Source organism: Condylura cristata, unplaced genomic scaffold (genome assembly GCF_000260355.1).
Source record: "Condylura cristata isolate star-nosed mole 26May11 unplaced genomic scaffold, ConCri1.0 scaffold00005, whole genome shotgun sequence".
In the NCBI taxonomy this organism is placed as follows: Eukaryota; Metazoa; Chordata; class Mammalia; order Eulipotyphla; family Talpidae; genus Condylura; species Condylura cristata.
In genome coordinates, this window is record NW_004567106.1 from 32,121,516 (window position 1) to 32,138,389 (window position 16,874).

Sequence of the window (16,874 nt, forward strand, 5' to 3'; positions counted from 1 at the left end):
AGGGTTCCTTCCCTTCAGAAAAATCCACAAGCAAAGTCTGGTGCATAGCAGCCTTGTTGGGTTGGTTATCTAAAGGCTGTCAGCCAGCTCCTCTGTCTCCACCCGCCAGACCCTGGCCGAGCCAAGGAGCCAGGAGCCACTTCTGTTCCCTAATTTCCAGCTCACGCTGAGATTCTGTTTCTAAAGTTGAAAGCATTTCTAAACCTCCCTCCTCACTTCAGATCTCCACATTCTTTCCTTAGATATGCTAATGTACTTCCCAAGGTGTTACCTGGGGCCAACTCTCAATCTCCTAAGAGGAAATTTATAAATCAGAACGTTTGTGGCCCTGGGAGTTCTCAGGTTTCCTCTTTCTAAGCAGGGGAGCTTCTTAGGTAGAGGTCATCATTTCTGTGCCCCAGATATTTCTGATGGGGTTTGAAAAGTTTTCATACTTGGAATATTCTAAATTCAAGGCTAGACCTCTAAGAAACCACTGTTCCTAATGAATACACATCAATAGGTAAAATGATAACATCCTAGTTGACATAACTGGTAAAATAGTGGAAAAATTAACAAAATGGTGAAAAGTTGATCAGAATTATTACAGTGAATCCTAGGAAATCAATAAAATCATCTTTACTTACAAATACGGCAATTTCTTTCACATGAAGAGTATATATTAATACAGTGTGTACATAGAGAGTTAAGAGAAGGAAAGAGAGTTTCTCAAATGAAACATCCAAAGTTACCCATCCCCTCTGGGGTAAATGACCAGACAAACAGGGTTGGGCCAAAGTAGGGTCACTGAAGCCCCAAACTTGCCACAGCCTAAGACACCTTCTGGCAGGGAACCAGAAAGAAAGGGGCATAAAGGGCAAGACAAGTCTGGGACAGAAGGAGAAAATCAAAGTACGAATCAAGGTAAGGGCTGCATTTGTCAGCCTCCCACGGGTCTCTCACCCACGCCTCTTCCAAGCGTCTCTACCTGTCTAGACTCCTTCCATGTTCCATGTCTGCTTCCATGTCTCCTAAGTCCCTGGCACAAGACCAAGGCTGAGAAGCAACTGTGTTCTTCTTCACATGCCTCTTTCCTCCATCTGTTCCCTCTGAGTCTCTCCAAATCTTTTCTCCCAGTGCTCTTCTGCTTTTCTTCCCAGCTCAGCTCCACCCCTCCCAGGTGGGGCAGAGAACATGGAACCTCCCCTTCTTATGGAGACCACACTATTGCATTTTCACTATATTCATGTCCCTCATCCCCTAACTTCAGTGTCTCCAACCCTCCCTATCTGTAGTAAGGGCACCCACACATGCGCTATGAACTGGGACCTTGGCGAGTAAAAAAATCAAATGGCAATCTGGTGGCACGAATTCATAGTGAAAGGCGTGGGCAGCTCTGCTTACAATACTTTTGTTCTTTGTTCAGGCCTATCTAGCCCTCCATGCCCCTCCTCCCTCAGCACTGCTTCAAATCGTTTTGTTAGATTGAAAGCAGCAAAAACAGGCTCCTGGAACAGGCTTGGGGAAGACCGCACGGGTATGGAACAAGCCCTACTTTGAGTCACACAGATCTGGATTCTGCATTTGGTTTGATTATTTCTTGGTATGTCTTGGATCGGTAACCTAACCACCGTGTATTTCAGTTCTCATTTGTAAGACAGGACAATGATGTCTACAGAGTTAAAGTGGACCAAATAAGCTCTGTATGTAAAGTACCTGCAATTGTGTCTGGGACATCGTTGGTGCTTCCCATTGAAATAAAATGTACAAGATCAAATTTTCTACCCCCAGAGTTTCCAGTTTCCATGCCTGCCCATGTCCCACACATTGCTCAGAAGCCAAAGAGCTACTTTGCTTGAAGTGACATGTGGCTTGGGACACTGGGTGTCTCAGTGGTAACCGGTCAGCCGGATGAGTCATGGCCAGCGGGACCTCTGCTGCTTTGGGAAAGATAACTTGCAGCTGGGGAGGCACAGAAGTGGCTTTGTGGCGTCAGTGACATTTGGGCTGGTCCCTAAGGATGGTTGGGATTTAGATGAACCCTCTAAGCCAGTGCTGTCTCATTAAACTTTCCACCATGATGGAAATGTGCTATAATCTGTGCTAAAAAGTGTGGCAACTCTGCTTTCAAAATGTGGCTAGTGTGACTGAGGAGGGAATTTTAGATTTAATTTCAATTAATTTAAACAGCCACATGTGGCAGAGGCTGTGGTATTAGACAGTGCAGGACTTAGCAGAGGAAACAGCAAGAATGAGGTGAAAGCAATGGTCAGATAGACAGATGAGGGGCAGAGCTGAAGCCCAGTCTGTTTTCAGGAGGTGGGAGTTGTTTTATCCCAACTTCTGTCAACCGCCCGCAAGAAAAGAAGGCAGAAGGCAGAAAGGCTGAGCAAGCAGAGTTTATTGCTCCCGGACAGCAGCTGAGACAGAGCCCCTAGGGTGGGGTCCGCAGCTACTGTCCACTCAATAAGGGGGAAGGGTCTCTTATATAGATTGTAAACTCAGATTCCAAAGGGGGTGACTCATGGCTGTGTCCTTGATGTGAGGCCCAGTTTGCTGTTACCTTCAGCTAGTCCCATTCAGGATCTCAAGGTCAGTTTACTACCACCTTATCAAGCTTGGATGCAAGGCTCAATTCTTTACCACCCTAATTCAGTCCTTGTCAGTAAATCTTTGGTCACTCCCAACAGGAGTATAGATCCCTGGAGAGGGAGGGTGGCAAACTGTGATCCTTGGAGCAGAGTTTCAATGTATTCTCTTAAGCCTTGGGAGCTACTGAGGGGTTGTGAGCAAAGGAATGACAGCATATTGTTCTACTTTAGAGAGTCTAATCTGGCAGGAGTTACCAGTGGAGTGGTCCCTCTCTGATTTGACCAGGTGGAGGCTGGAAATGGAAACACTTGCAAGTATTCCTCAAAATCCCAGGCGAAGCTCTTGCTGAGCACTGGCCACTGTGCAAACAGCTCTACCTGGATTATCTCGTGTCACTCTGAGGCAGGTACTACCAAGAGATCCATTTTACAGACAAGGAAATGGGGTTTAGCATCAGTTAACTTACATGTCCTCAAATAGGCATGGAAATAAAAATTCAAACTTAGGTCTGTTGGACTCCAAAGCCCATAAAAGAAAGTATTTAATTCCATAAAAGAAAGTATTTAACTCCACTCTACCAGTTTTAGATCTCCCTGCGGTAAAGGAACTCAGTCTCTCCTGGCCAGTAATGAGACAGATGACACAGAGCCAAAAACCATGGGACAGGACTTGGCCTTAATTGGGTGGGGTGTGGCTTTTCTCAGGGTTCCTTTCACATGCATTTCTGACCTACCTCCTGTTTTGTTAGCGGCCCACACCTCCCTCACCTTCCTTGGAGGAAGCCCAAATGAGCCCATACCTGAACTTACTGGCTTGCTGATTGGTGGGCCCAAGGCATTTTAATCTGAATTTGAGGCTCTCTCCAGAGGCTTGAGCCTTTTCCTTCCTGAGATCTCTTCAGTTTGCAGGGAATTACCTGATGGCCTTTTATATTTCTTTTACAATCTCCCCCTAAGAAGCAACTCAATGTGGTGTTAAAAATGCCAATTAGAGAACCGGGCTGCCTTGGGTTTAAACCCTGGTTTATAGGCAGACTTTGAGTAAGTTACTGACAGTACTGCTTACCTCATGGCCTACTTTTAAGAATTTAATACGTAGAAGTTCTTAAAGTATTTAAAATTGCACAGGGAATGGAGCACAGTGGAATATGCTGGTAAACTGTGGGTGCTTTGCTGGTGGAAGTGCTATGGTAACATCACCAAAGGGGGGACCCTATGCTTCCTAAGTACAAACAATAATGTCTATTACCCCGTTTAAAAAAATGTTCAAAAATATGGGTTTGTAAGTATTACTTGGACAATGTGGTGTGTGTGTGGGTGTGGGTGTATGCACCTGGGAGGCACTTATTTTGCCCTACAAGTCAGGGTGGAAGTGGCCTCGGGTGGCCAGGAGGAAGCAGAAGCAACTCTCAAAAGTCAACGCTGTAATACCTGGATGTGTAAAAAAAAAAAAAAAAAGGATTTGTTTAGAGGGCTAACTGCAGGCCAGTTTTCTGACAGCCTAGCTGAGAAGCCATACAGAGAAAGAGGGGGGAGGGTGGGGGAAAGGGGCTTCAGGCGATGGAAAGAATGGATTTTACAGCGGAGGGAGAAACTGTAGGTTTGGGCGAATGAGCGGGCTAATCACAGACCTGGTGGCTGTGGGCACTTCTTAAATCTCATTCTGGGCAGCGCTCGCCTGGCGCCCTCAGTGCTGCCACCTACAGGAACTCTGCGGCACAGCGCGCCGCCCTCACTCTTAGGTGGCTGGGTTCTGGGTGCAGATATGATCCATAGCCTCCTCAACAGCATTAGCTCCCCACTTTTAAAGGTTTTAAGTGCTCTTGCCCCTGGACATAATAGTTCTGAAATATATTTCTGAACATTATTTCTAAAAAGGGGAGAATGAAAAATAAGACCAAAATCCATACACAGAACTATAAAAGTGTCACATTGATGTAGCACCACATGCCCAGCACTGTTAGTGGTTTGACATATGTTTTCACATTTAATCCACACACAAGATAATACTGGTATTATTATCTTGACTTGAAGTAGGTTAAGGAATCGAATACATGATTTCTTGGCACACACCACTCCAAAGTCCCTATCTATCACAACACACTACCCAACAAATCATTTATCTTTATCAAGTATAAATGCACATGCAATTGATCTGACCCATCAGAATGAAGCGTCACAAAAAGGTTTTATTTGTACAGAGCAGATGCTGCTTACCTCGAGCTATTGTTTTGAAAGCCTGGACCCCTCAAACGAAGATGTTACAACAGAAGTTTTCATGTGTAAAAATGAGTCAGGTCTTCTATTACCAGTGTTTGAATATTTGTCCATTTGTAAATAAAGCTATTTCTACTCATTTAAGCCAGTCTGGATGAATTAATGTTGTGGATGAAACTACAAAGCCAAGTTCGCTATCTGACTTTTTTTTTTTTAAAGATTTATTTGTGCATACAGAACTGGGGTACAGGTCAGAGGCTCAGGGGAGGTGAGAGGCTTCACCAGAGACAGAGCGGGAAGCAGAACAGGCAGATCTACGAAGTACACTGCTGAGGGGAGCAGCGGGCCAGTCAGGAGAAGTCTGCCACGCCATGTGGTCACCTCTGGGGCAGGCGGGAATCGAACTCATGTGGAAGCGGCTTTAGATTCTCAATGCTGTGCTTTAACCCGCTGCACCACCAGAGAGGGCCTCGCTATCTGACTTTTATAAACTCACGCCCTCTATTAATTAATCAACATTCAGGCACACTTATGCTTACATGCAACTACAAGTGTCATATAATAAAATAAGTCCTATGGTAGTAATAGTCCCTCTCAAAGTGTAATGTGCATGTCATTCACCTGGGGGGGGGGGAGTGCTTCTTTAAGTTCAGGTTCTGATTCAAGGTAGCTATGATGGGATCTGAGTTTCTGTATTTCTAAAAAGACACCAGAAAATTCAGATGCTGCTGGTTTAGCAACCACACTTTGAGTTTCAAGGACCTTGAAAATCTTGAAGTGCCTTTGATTTATCCACAAAAATTATAATTTCTTACATATTAACTCTATTTTATTATTTTTAATGCTTTGAGAATGAAATAAAATAAAATATTCTATCTAAAATACTAGATCAATAGAAAATTGAATTTGCTAGAGTATTTTATTTCTTCTCCCAGGCTGAATTATAAAGTGTTTATCTTTGGAAGTTCTATGACCTGCAGGAATTTTGCCTTCAATCACATAGGAACTTGTGCACCATGGGAATTATTTTCCAAACTCTAAGGGAAGGTATTGACGATGTTCATTTAAGAAAAGCTTTTCAAAATTAAACTTCAACATTTCCAGGTGTTTCAGACTGACTCTTGCAATCCCAAGAATTGACCTCATGAAAGAAAAGAACAGTAGACCCTACAGTAGAGAAAGCAGTTTGCTTTAAAAACAAGATGTCCCTTCTTAAATCACTGAGACTTGGGGCTTCATTGATACTTACACTTTCCAGTGTCTCCAGATGTTGGGGGGCAAAAAATAACATCTTCACATGTGATACAGAACAAATACCTATTATGATGGACAAGCTATTAACAGCAGTAAAGAATAAAGTGACCTACAAATAGACTGCCACTCATTTGTTTGTTTTGTCTGGGTTCTATTTGCTGGCCTCTGTCAGTGCTACAATAACGAATGCCCAACAGTCATTTCTATAGCAAACTTCACTGGGCATGAGAAACACAATGGAATCAGAGCTTCCTTTAGAATTGATTTTTTCCCACATCAATAAAAATGTTCAATAAATGTATTTAAATGTACATACATTTATATGGTTTAAATGTAAATGTTTGCCTTATATGTCTTAAAAAACATAGTGTCTCAAATTTCAGTAGTGGAAAGTATGGCAACTTTAATGAAGGGAAGTATGGTAATTTCAGTGGGAAGAAAGTACCTGTTTCATACACCGTGGCTTTTCAATAGATGTGGATTCACTACCTTGCACAGTCTTAAGATTCATTGCCAGGGTTGCGTTGCAAAGACTGACATGGATTGTGAAGATAAGCAGAGGCAGCTAGTATTTATATCTTTGGATGTGAAGCATCCAGTAAAGTCAGTCTCTTTCCTTCTGTCTAGCTCCTATTTTCTGCCCTTAGATTTAGTCTTTAGATTAAAGCATTGTTTATAACAGGTATTGCAGCAGCTAGATGTTGATATATTAAGTTTGTGTGCTACCATGGTCAGTGATATTAACATTGGCTATAATATTAACTTTTATTCAGGACCAACCATATGACATACTTCAAGCAGAGAGGAAAAGGTATTCCCCCTCTGCTTAAGTTTGAAAATTTAGGAAGAAGTATATCTATCCCTGGACCATAATGCAATCAAAAGAGGTAAGAAATGACCAAGCTAGAGCCACATGACTGCCCCCTTTGTGGGAAGTGTACTGGAGCAGGGGTATTGACAGACTTAATAAAAACCACGTATTTGTATTTCCCCATAGAAAGTACATGCCCTTCTGGAAAAAACTCAGGTCACCGGGCCCTCCCTGGTGGCGCAGCGGGTTAAAAGCACAGCACTAAGAAGCTAAAGCCACTCCGTATGAGTTCAATTCCCGCCTGCCCCGGAGGTGACCACATGGCGTGGCAGATCTCTCCTGACCCGCCCACTGCTCCCCTCAGCAGTGTACTTTGTCGATCTGCCTGTTCTGCTCCCCACTCAGTCTCTGGTGAAGCCTCTCGCCGCCCTTGAGCCTCTGGCCTGTACCCAGTTCTGTATGCACAAAATAAATAAATCTTAAACAAACAAACAAACAATTCAGGTCACCATAGTTTTAGGTCAGTTTCTAAATTCATTTGAAAGTTAGTTGAAGAGTCTATATAATGGAATAGGATTAGATACCTTTCTTATCTAAAGTCTCTAGTTTTCAGTTAGCTTAAAAAAAAAGATTTATTTATTTATGCATACAGAACTGGGGGTACAGATCAGAGGTTCAGAGGTGGTATGAGGATTCACCAGAGGCAGAGTGGGGAACAGAACAGGCAGACTGACAAAGTATACTGCTGAGGGGAGCAGTGGGTGAGACGAGAGAGAGGTCTGCTGGGCCATGTGGGTCACCTCCCTGGTGGGGATAGAACTTGTACTGAAGAACTCACACTGAAGCAGCTGCAGTTCACTTGCAGTACTGCGATTTAATCCCTTGGGCCACTGGGGAGGGCCTCAGTTACCTTTTTTTTTTTTTTTAAAGATTTATTTACTTATGCATACAGAACTGGGGTACAGGCCAGAGGTGCAGGAGCAGTGAGAGGATTCACCAGAGAAAGAGTAGGGATCAGAACAGGCAGATCAATGAGGTACACTGCTGAGGGGAGCAGTGGACGGGCCAGGAGAGGTCTGCCACACCATGTGGTCACCTCCGGGGCAGGGATCAAACTCATGCTGAAGTGGCTTTAGCGTCTTAGTGCTGTGCTTTAACCTGCTGCGCCATCAGAGAGGGCCTCAGCTACCTTTTTAAATGTTGTACTTCATAAAATTATTTGACATTCAACCCTCACAAGTGGAGATGATGCTATTTCATTCTCTTGTTAAGGGGGGAAACTGAGGTTTCCAAAGCAAATTACTTTACTTCAAATCAGTAGAATACCTAGTGGAGAATTAATCATTGAGTTAATTTCAAAGAATTCCCTTTGAATGCCTTCCCACATTAGTGAAATTTTGTTTTTTTAAAATTCTGTAATGACCACTGACTAATTGTTGTAGTCAACTACTATAAACGAAAGTAGAGTGCAAGCTAGAATCTTGATGGATTAAATCTTGGGCACTTACAAGTTTTTAAAAAAATTTTTCTTGCCTCTGAGAGATGCTGAGGTTGTTTAATGATATGATTACTATCTTTCTCATAGAAGGTACTGGAAAATAAGAAAAATCATTGAGAATTCAAATAGAAAGAGACAGTTTTAGGAAGAGATTTGAGGGGAAAAATTCTTAGGAACCTCAATCATTATTTTCTTGTTCATAGATACCTGATATTATGCTGTGATAAACTATAGTGGTCAAGTAAGTCACTATTATTTGTTTTAATATTTCCCTAAATAAATATTTATACAACCCAACCAATTAAGTCTTAAAAGTCAGTGGGATATATTTTATTTTTAACAAGCCTTACATTAATTGTGTATCCTCTTGTATCAGCAAAAATCTATTACGATAGGCCCTCCCTGGTGGCGCAGCGGGTTAAAGCACTGCACTAAGAAGCTGAAACCACTTCCGCATGAGTTCGATTCCCGTCTGCCCCGGAGGTGACCACATGGCGTGGCAGACCTCTCCTGACCCGCCCGCTGCTCCCCTCAGCAGTGTACTTCCTCGATCTGCCTGTTCTGCTCCCCACTCTGTCTCTGGTGAAGTCTTTCGCCGCCCTTGAGTCTCTGACCTGTACCCCAGTTCTGTATGCACAAATAAATAAATCTTAAAAAAAAAAATCTATTACGATAACTATGAGAAATTGCTTAGCATTCTTAATGACTTGCTGTGTCATTTTTTTAAAAAACAGTTGATTTCTAAAGATTTATTTATTTATTCATACAGAACTGGGGCACAGGAGCGGTGAGAGGATTCACCAGAGACTGGGGAGCAGAACAGGCAGATCGAGGAAGTACACTGCTGAGGGGAGCAGCGGGTGGGTCAGGGGAGGTCTGCCGCACCATGTGGGTCACCTCCCGGGTGAGGATAGAACTCGCACTGAAGCTGCTGCAGTTGGCTTGTGTGCTTCAACCTGCTGCACCACCAGGGAGGGCCCCGACTTGCTCTTTTTTTAAGTACTTATATCAGTCTTGCATAAAATGTTCTTAAGAACAATGGGGAAACTCACTTTTGATTAAGAATGTATACAATATGATTCAAAAGTCCTTTTTTTTTAAAGATGTATTTCTTTATGTATACAGAGCTGGGGTACAGAGCAGAGGTACAGGGGCAGTGAGAGGACTCACCAGAGACAAAGTGGGGAGCAGAATAGACAGAAGTACCCTGCTGAGGGGAGTAGCCTGGTAGACAGGAGAGGTCTGCCACACCACCGTGCCATGTGGGTCCCCTCCCTGGCCGTGGATAGAACTCATGCTGAAGCGGCTGTTGCTAGCCTTGCAGTGCTGTGCTTTAACCCATTGCACCACCAAGGAGGGTCCTGATTCAAAAGTCTTAATGTACATGGCTTTGCTTTGCCAATGACTAAATTTATTTTTAAATAAATAAATAGTAAACGGATGTTAACTGATGCACCATAAAAAACTGAGATAACTTAGATCTTAAAAGAACTTTATGATAACTTGATAAAATGGGATCTATATATGTGTGTGTGTGTATGCAGTTATTAAAATGATAGAACCAAAAATAATAATCACAAAAACATTTACAAACTTACCCCCCCCACAAAAAAAAGCATGAGCTATAGCCATCGCTATAGCCTTCTTGTGAGCTTGTGTGTGTGTTCTAACCTAACCAGTTCCCCACTGTGTGACCTTGGACAAGTCATTTAACCTTTTATGTTTAATGTTACCTAGATATAAAATAGGGCTAATGATTATTCAACGACATAGATAGAACTTGAGGGTAATGTGCCAATTGAAATGTCAGTGGAAAATACACAAAAGCATGATTTCACTTATATATCGAATATAAAAAAAACAAAGCAAAGGAACAAACAAAGCAAAACAAAAACTCTCAAATACGGAGATCAAATTGATGGTGACCAGAGGGGAAAGGGTTTGGGGGGTTGGTGCTGGGTAAAAGAGGTCAAGCAAGTAAATTGTGTGGGTTGGGTAGAACTGCACTTTTGGGGGTATATACTGCTTTATAGCTAAATTCCATTAACAGTGTTATCTCAATGTAAATTCATGAAAAAATTAGAAAAGAAAAATGTGATTAATGATAAGGCCTAACTCCTAAGTTGTTTGGGTGAACTTAATTAGGTAATCTTTGTAAAATTCATAGTACAAAGTCAGTCACTTTTATAAAAGGGTACAATATTTTCCTGTTTGGAGGCCTAGGGTTACATGATAATTGGTAATAAAGAAGAAAATATAAAAGTTTTAAGAGAATTGAAATTTTAATTGTTGCAAAAAATGCAATATAAAATTTGCCATCTTAATCATTTTTAAATGTATAGTTCAGTACTACTAAGTACATTCACATTGTTGTATAATTAATCACAGACCTCTTTTCAGCTTGTAAAACTTCTGCTCCACACCCACTGAACAACCAACTCCCCTAGCTGCTGTTCTCTAGCCTCTGCCTACCACCATTCAAATTTCTGCCTCCATACATTTGACTACTCTATTTACCTCAGGAAAGTGGGACTGGATAGTATTTGATTTTGTGAATGGTTTGTCACTTAGCATAATGTTCCACCCTGTGGAAGCTGTGTCAGAATTTCCTTCCATCTTAAGGCTGAATACTATTCCATTGTGTGTATATGCCACATTTTATTTATCCATTCATCCATTCACTTGAGTACTCCCATTTTGGCTGTTGTTAATACTGCTGCTATGAACATGTTGTACAACTATTTGAGAGTTGTGTCTTTTAAAAGAAAGGACATTATAAGTTTCCCTATTTCCTAAAATTTCTAAAATACTTGCATCTCTTGATGTGGGGGCAAATGTCTGCTTAGGAGCATGAAGATGTTGGTAATGTATTTTTATTTCTTAATTTGCTAAGAAACAGCTAAACAGTCTATAGAGAGCTGTTTTTTGGCTCTCAAAATGCTTCAGTCTTTAATGAATACATAAGTAAATACTTTTAGCTATTTATTGAGCATTTATTCTTTGTTTTTGGTTCCAAATGTCTCTAAAGAATTTAGGTTTAGTGTTGGGAACCAAAGATTTACTGACAAGGAAAGAATTGAGCCTTGCATCCAAGCTTGAGAAGAGACTAGCTGAACGGGATAACAAACTGATAACTGGGCCTAGCATCCGGGAGATACAGGTGGGAGGAACTGGGCCTAGCACCAGGGGACACAGCGGTGAGTCACCTTTGGAATGTGAACCTAGATCTATATAAAAGACCCTCTCCCCCTTATTGAGTTGGCTGTAGCTGCGGGCCCCACCCTAGGGGCTCCGTCTCAGCCACTGTCCTGGAGCAATAAACTCTGCCTGCTCAGCCTTTCTGCCTTCCGCCTTCCTTTCTTGCAGCCAGTCACAGAAGCTGGGACAAAACATTTAGTTCAAAGCAGCAAGGAAAAAAAAATACTAACAAGCTGAAAGAAGGTAGGTGCCACCTTCCCTCTCATATTCAGGGAAGTAAGAGTTAATCCAAACATCTAAATCAGTCACTCTTGCTCTGCCAGATCTGAGCCTTTCTTTCCAAGGTCTCTTCCTGGGAAAACGTGGTTGCTGGAGTTCCAGCAGCATTATATATGTATTCTAGGCAACAGAAAGGAGGAGGAAGGAATATAGACTTTCCTTTACAGATACTTTTATTTGTATCCCATTTTTATTTCTATCCCATAGAAATTAATTGTGGGATCCTATTTGTAAGAGAGGCTGAGAAAAGAGCTATTTATTGCTGATAAGCTGGAGTAGTGCTCGAGTTTTGATGCCTATCTTGAAGAAGAATGGATATTGGGGGACAGCCAAGAATGTCTACTAGAGTCTCTCAGTACAATGTTAATGCCATCATGGTATTAACTACCTAGGTGGGTAAGGTGAGCGCTTTCTCTCTGAGTCTCATGATAACCTCAGTCTTTCTGAAATAATGTTGATTTTTTCTGCTCTGTTGAGACTCACTGTAAGCATGCCCAGTTTAGTCTGATAGGAGAGTTTGTAAAAACAGGAGCAAGGCATGGACTTAATAATCTGGTGCCTTGGATTTCTACGTAGACTCCCTTAACTATTCCCCACTTCAGATAGACAGATAGGGCTGTATCTTTGGTATCTCTAAATTGGGGATTAGGCATAGGCTTTGAGGAATGATTTTTCCTAGGTGGAATTTAGAGAAGAGGACCCTCTCTCACAGACCACTTTTTTTTCTCCCCATGAATGAGCAACATTAGGGCTAGGAAAGGAGTCATATTTGTGTCTGATTTTTGTAACTTCCAATATTAAAATGATTTATTCAGCGAAGTCCTGAAAATAAATCTGTAGATGAAAAATAGTTTAGAGATTGATGAAAATTTAAAAGAATCTTTGAAAATAGCTACTTTTCTTTTATTTTAGAACTGGAGAATCTTTAATGCTCCAACCTGGTTCTTTTAACTCATGGACATTTAAACAAGTAATATGTGAAACAGATAAACCTTACCCAGTAATTAGGGCATAGGTAGCATTACCCTTGAGGCAATGGGGTGGATCAGGGCAGGAGTAAAGGGGAGTTTATTTTTTATAGTATAAATAAAAAAAAAATCTGATTTTGTTATTTCAATACTTTTTTTTTAAAGATTTATTTATTTATACAGAACTGGGGTACAAGTCAGAGATGTGGAAGGTGAGAGGATTCATCAGGAACAGAGTGGGGAGCAGAACAGGCTGATGGATGAAGTACACTGCTGAGGGGAGCAGCGGGCGGGTCAGGAGAGGTCTGCCGCGCAGTGTTATCACATCCTAGGCAGGCTGGGATCGAACTCATGCAAGTGGCTTAAGCTTCTCAGTGCAGTGCTTTAACCTGCTGCTGCGCCACCAAGGAGGGCCTCAATACACTTTTGTCTAAAAGTGTCTTGGTCCCATTGTCCTTATCAGATAACCTGTTTTAGAGTGTAGTCACTTAAAAAAAACTTTAAGATTCCAAGCAATGGAGAAAATGAAAACATCATCTTTTTTTTTTTTTTGAATAAAAAGACCAATATTGCCAATATTGTCCTTACGCTCCCTTCTCTCCCAGTAACTTTGGAGTCTCTGATTGTTTAGAAAATGTCTAGATCCTTCTGGCCAATCTGGAGAATTTCTTGTCAGTTGCAGTTGAAACTAGTCCTTTCTGAAGGACCAGAAACTAAGCAAACTGGTTGCAAAGCTTGGAAGAGATTGCAGCTCCTTAACATTTTTGCCTAACATTTGGTGACCTAAGAATAAATTCACTATTCAACTGGTAATCAAAGTTGTAGCCTACTGACTCTTGTATTTTTGGTGTCAGTTCAGCTCAAGATAGTTGAGTACCTAATGTGTCAACTTTACAACCTTATTTTGCACGATATCTCAAGCATTATGTGGTTGTTATGACAGAGCATTTGCACTGGAAAGCACCTCGACCAGGCAACCTAGCAACTTCTGCTCAGCTACCCAGAGCAGTAGTCAACTGAAGGACTGTTCTCCATTCTCTCAGTGAACGTGTCTCCCTGCTGTTACTTTCTGCTGTTCCCAAAGGCCCTTCCCCCTAATCTGCTCTCAGTCTTTTGGAGGCTCAAGGCCAATTATCTCCTCCACCAGCTTAAAGTCTTCTTCCTTTAAGCTTGTAAGACACGGTATTTTAGTATTTTATCTCTTCCCCTGACATTATTCTCTACCTTACTACACTCATTTATAAACACGCTTTATCACCCTTTGAGTTGGCCATAAGCATCTTGTTAGCTCAACCCCTTACTCTTACCAAGATTAAAATGCATTGCTTTTTATAAAGCAAAACCTTCCCCAATTTTTGGAATACTTTCAACCCTCCCTGGTGGTTGGTATTACAGTTCTTTTACCCTGTTACTTTGAAGGTAAAATTTATTTCTTTCAGGGACCTGGGTTGATGTAATTTCTTTAGCATAGTAAAACTGAGACTTTTGTTCCACATTGCTAAATTGTGTATTTAGTTGGATTTTTTCAGTGTGAATTCAGCATTGTAGTTTCGCAAAGAGACAAAAGGAATTTCTTATACCACAAGCCTGATTACCTTTTAGCTGACTGTATTCTATATTTAAAATTTATTTTAAATATAGAGGATGAGGCAGTGTTTTTTCCAACTGAGACTGAGAAGGCTAGGTTCTCAGTTAAATAACAATTTTGGGGCCTCATTACTTGCTTTCCCTAGGAAAATACCCTAAACAGAGTGAAACACATCTTTGGTTCTCTCTTTTATTTCAGTGAAGAGCATTTTGCAATTCAGATAGTACCACCACTTCTGCTTAATATGAAAGCCCATCTTTGTGCCACTCAGTGAAGGCCCGATGCTTAGTTCTTCGTTGATCCAATAATGTCTCAGCTTTGTGTAGACAGATCAATTGGCAGCTGATAAACCATCACTTGAAGAGGAATGGCAGAAGGAATGGATGTGGACGGAAATAATCTGATAAAGACTTTGGGGAGGAGGATGTTCTTTCAAAAGTAGGGCACATTTGCTGAACAGGGAGCAAGGGAAATGATGGTAGCGTTTGATTAGAACAAACAGGAAGAAGAGACCAAATGGCCAAAGATTTCAGTATTTATTTCCCATTTGCAAACTTCCAAGAAGATAAAAGTATTTTCTAGGTGGGCTTGGGTTTGTATCTCCAGGGAGAGCTCCAGTGAACCTCAAAGTACCATGCCCCTGGGTAGAGAAATGCCACACACACCCCTACATTCCACCATAAAGAATTTTGTTAAGCAAACCCTTGAGGACATATAGCTGGTTCCTGGGGAATTCAAAATCAGAGTAACTCATGCACACTCTTCACTGTGTTCTCCAGATCCGAGGTTTAAGTCTAAGGCTATAAAAGGTCTCCCATCTTCCTTCTTATTCAGTTTTCCTTAATTAAGTCATAATGATTAACATCTTCAAAAACCCATCCAGAAAGAATCTTTTTAGGTAGAGGAGGTAGAATTTCAACTAAGTGTACTTATCTGTGGTGATGTTTTATTTTTAATCCTGTCACTGTGATGGGAAAGAAGGGCTGCATGTTTAGAGATGATTATTTTGCACATTCTCTTTCTTTTATGGTTAGTAAGTATATTAAACACATTCTAATTTTCAAGAAGCTGCCTAGCCCTGGCGGTTATGGCTGCGGTGGTGGGAGGGATACAGCCACACATCATTTTTCTTCTCTTTTAACTTAAGTTTTACACAAAATCTGTTTTGAGAGGGAAATGGGGCATACTAAGCTAATGACAGCTTTCCCCTTTTATTTTTCCCACGTCAGAGCAACGCGCTCCTATCAACTCCTTCGTGTGCCTGAATGTTGGCAAGGCTGCATTAATTAAATGAAGCCTCAAACAACTCGACAAAATGAAAACACATACACAGAGTCTCCTTCCCCCTCCCGAAAGGAGGGGAGCTGGGGCTAAATGTGTGGGCAAACAGAGTAAAGCATTTTCCAAAGTGTAGTTACTGCGAGTACTAACTGCCCCTTCTACAGGACATAGCGATGTCCCACGCGCTGGGAAAAGTGCTCAACTTGTCACTGATTCCCATTGGGTCACTACAGACCCGCCAACCGCAGGGAAGGTGGACGTGCGGGAAGCTCATTTCTACTCCTGGGGAGGGGAGATCGGCGACCCATAAAGGGTCCAGAGGAAAAACGTTCCCCAATCCTCACCCCGGCCCTTCATAATTTGGTTACAAAAGAATTCATAATTGGGTTACAAGAATTCTTTACTTCTTGCACTTCTCTAGAGCACTGGGTTTCACCGCTTGGGTTCGAGGCTGCAGTCACGCTGCAGCTTGGCGGGACGTCGGATCCGACTCCCGGACGCTCAGAACTGCAGACGCCAGAAGGGCGAAGAGTAAGAGCTGCGGCTGCAGAATTCAGAGCTGCTCAACACGCCGCCGCGGCCCCAACCAGAGATTAGTTCCCGGGCGGGTCCCTCCCTCTTTCGCGGGTGAATGAATGATTAGTCAAACAGCACCTCCCCGCCCCAGTCCGCCCAGGCTTGGAAGGGAGGAGTCAAGGAGCCACTGTTAGTATTTTTTTAAGGGCGAAGAGCGTTCGCTCGGTGCGTTTATTAATCGGCCTTGCGTGCCTTGTCAACTTCTGTCCTTCCTGTACCAGAACAAGCAGACACATCAGCACAGCACACTGATCTCCCAGGCCCCTCACCCCTGTCTATCCGCCTCAGCCTGCGAGACAGTTGTCGCGTCCCCGCCAGAGGGAAGCAAAGCAGGGCTTGCAAAGTTGCGGGCGCCCTCCCGCGCCCCATTTGTTGCTCCACAAAGCCGGGCGCCGGGCAGTGAGCAGGCTGGTGCGGCGCCCCGCGTTAGGGAAGGGTTCCCCGGGGAAGGGAGGAGGTGCCGCGCACACAGCGCTGGAGAACACGCCTGCCCCGCTCGGATCTGCGCCTCCCGGGCCCGCGGCTTTCTCCGTCGGGCTGTGGAGCGGGCTGCACGCCGGGCTGAGACGCGACCCGGGCGCTGGGCTCCTACTGTCCCTCCAGCGAGGGGGCGCCTCCATCGGTTGTGGCAGGC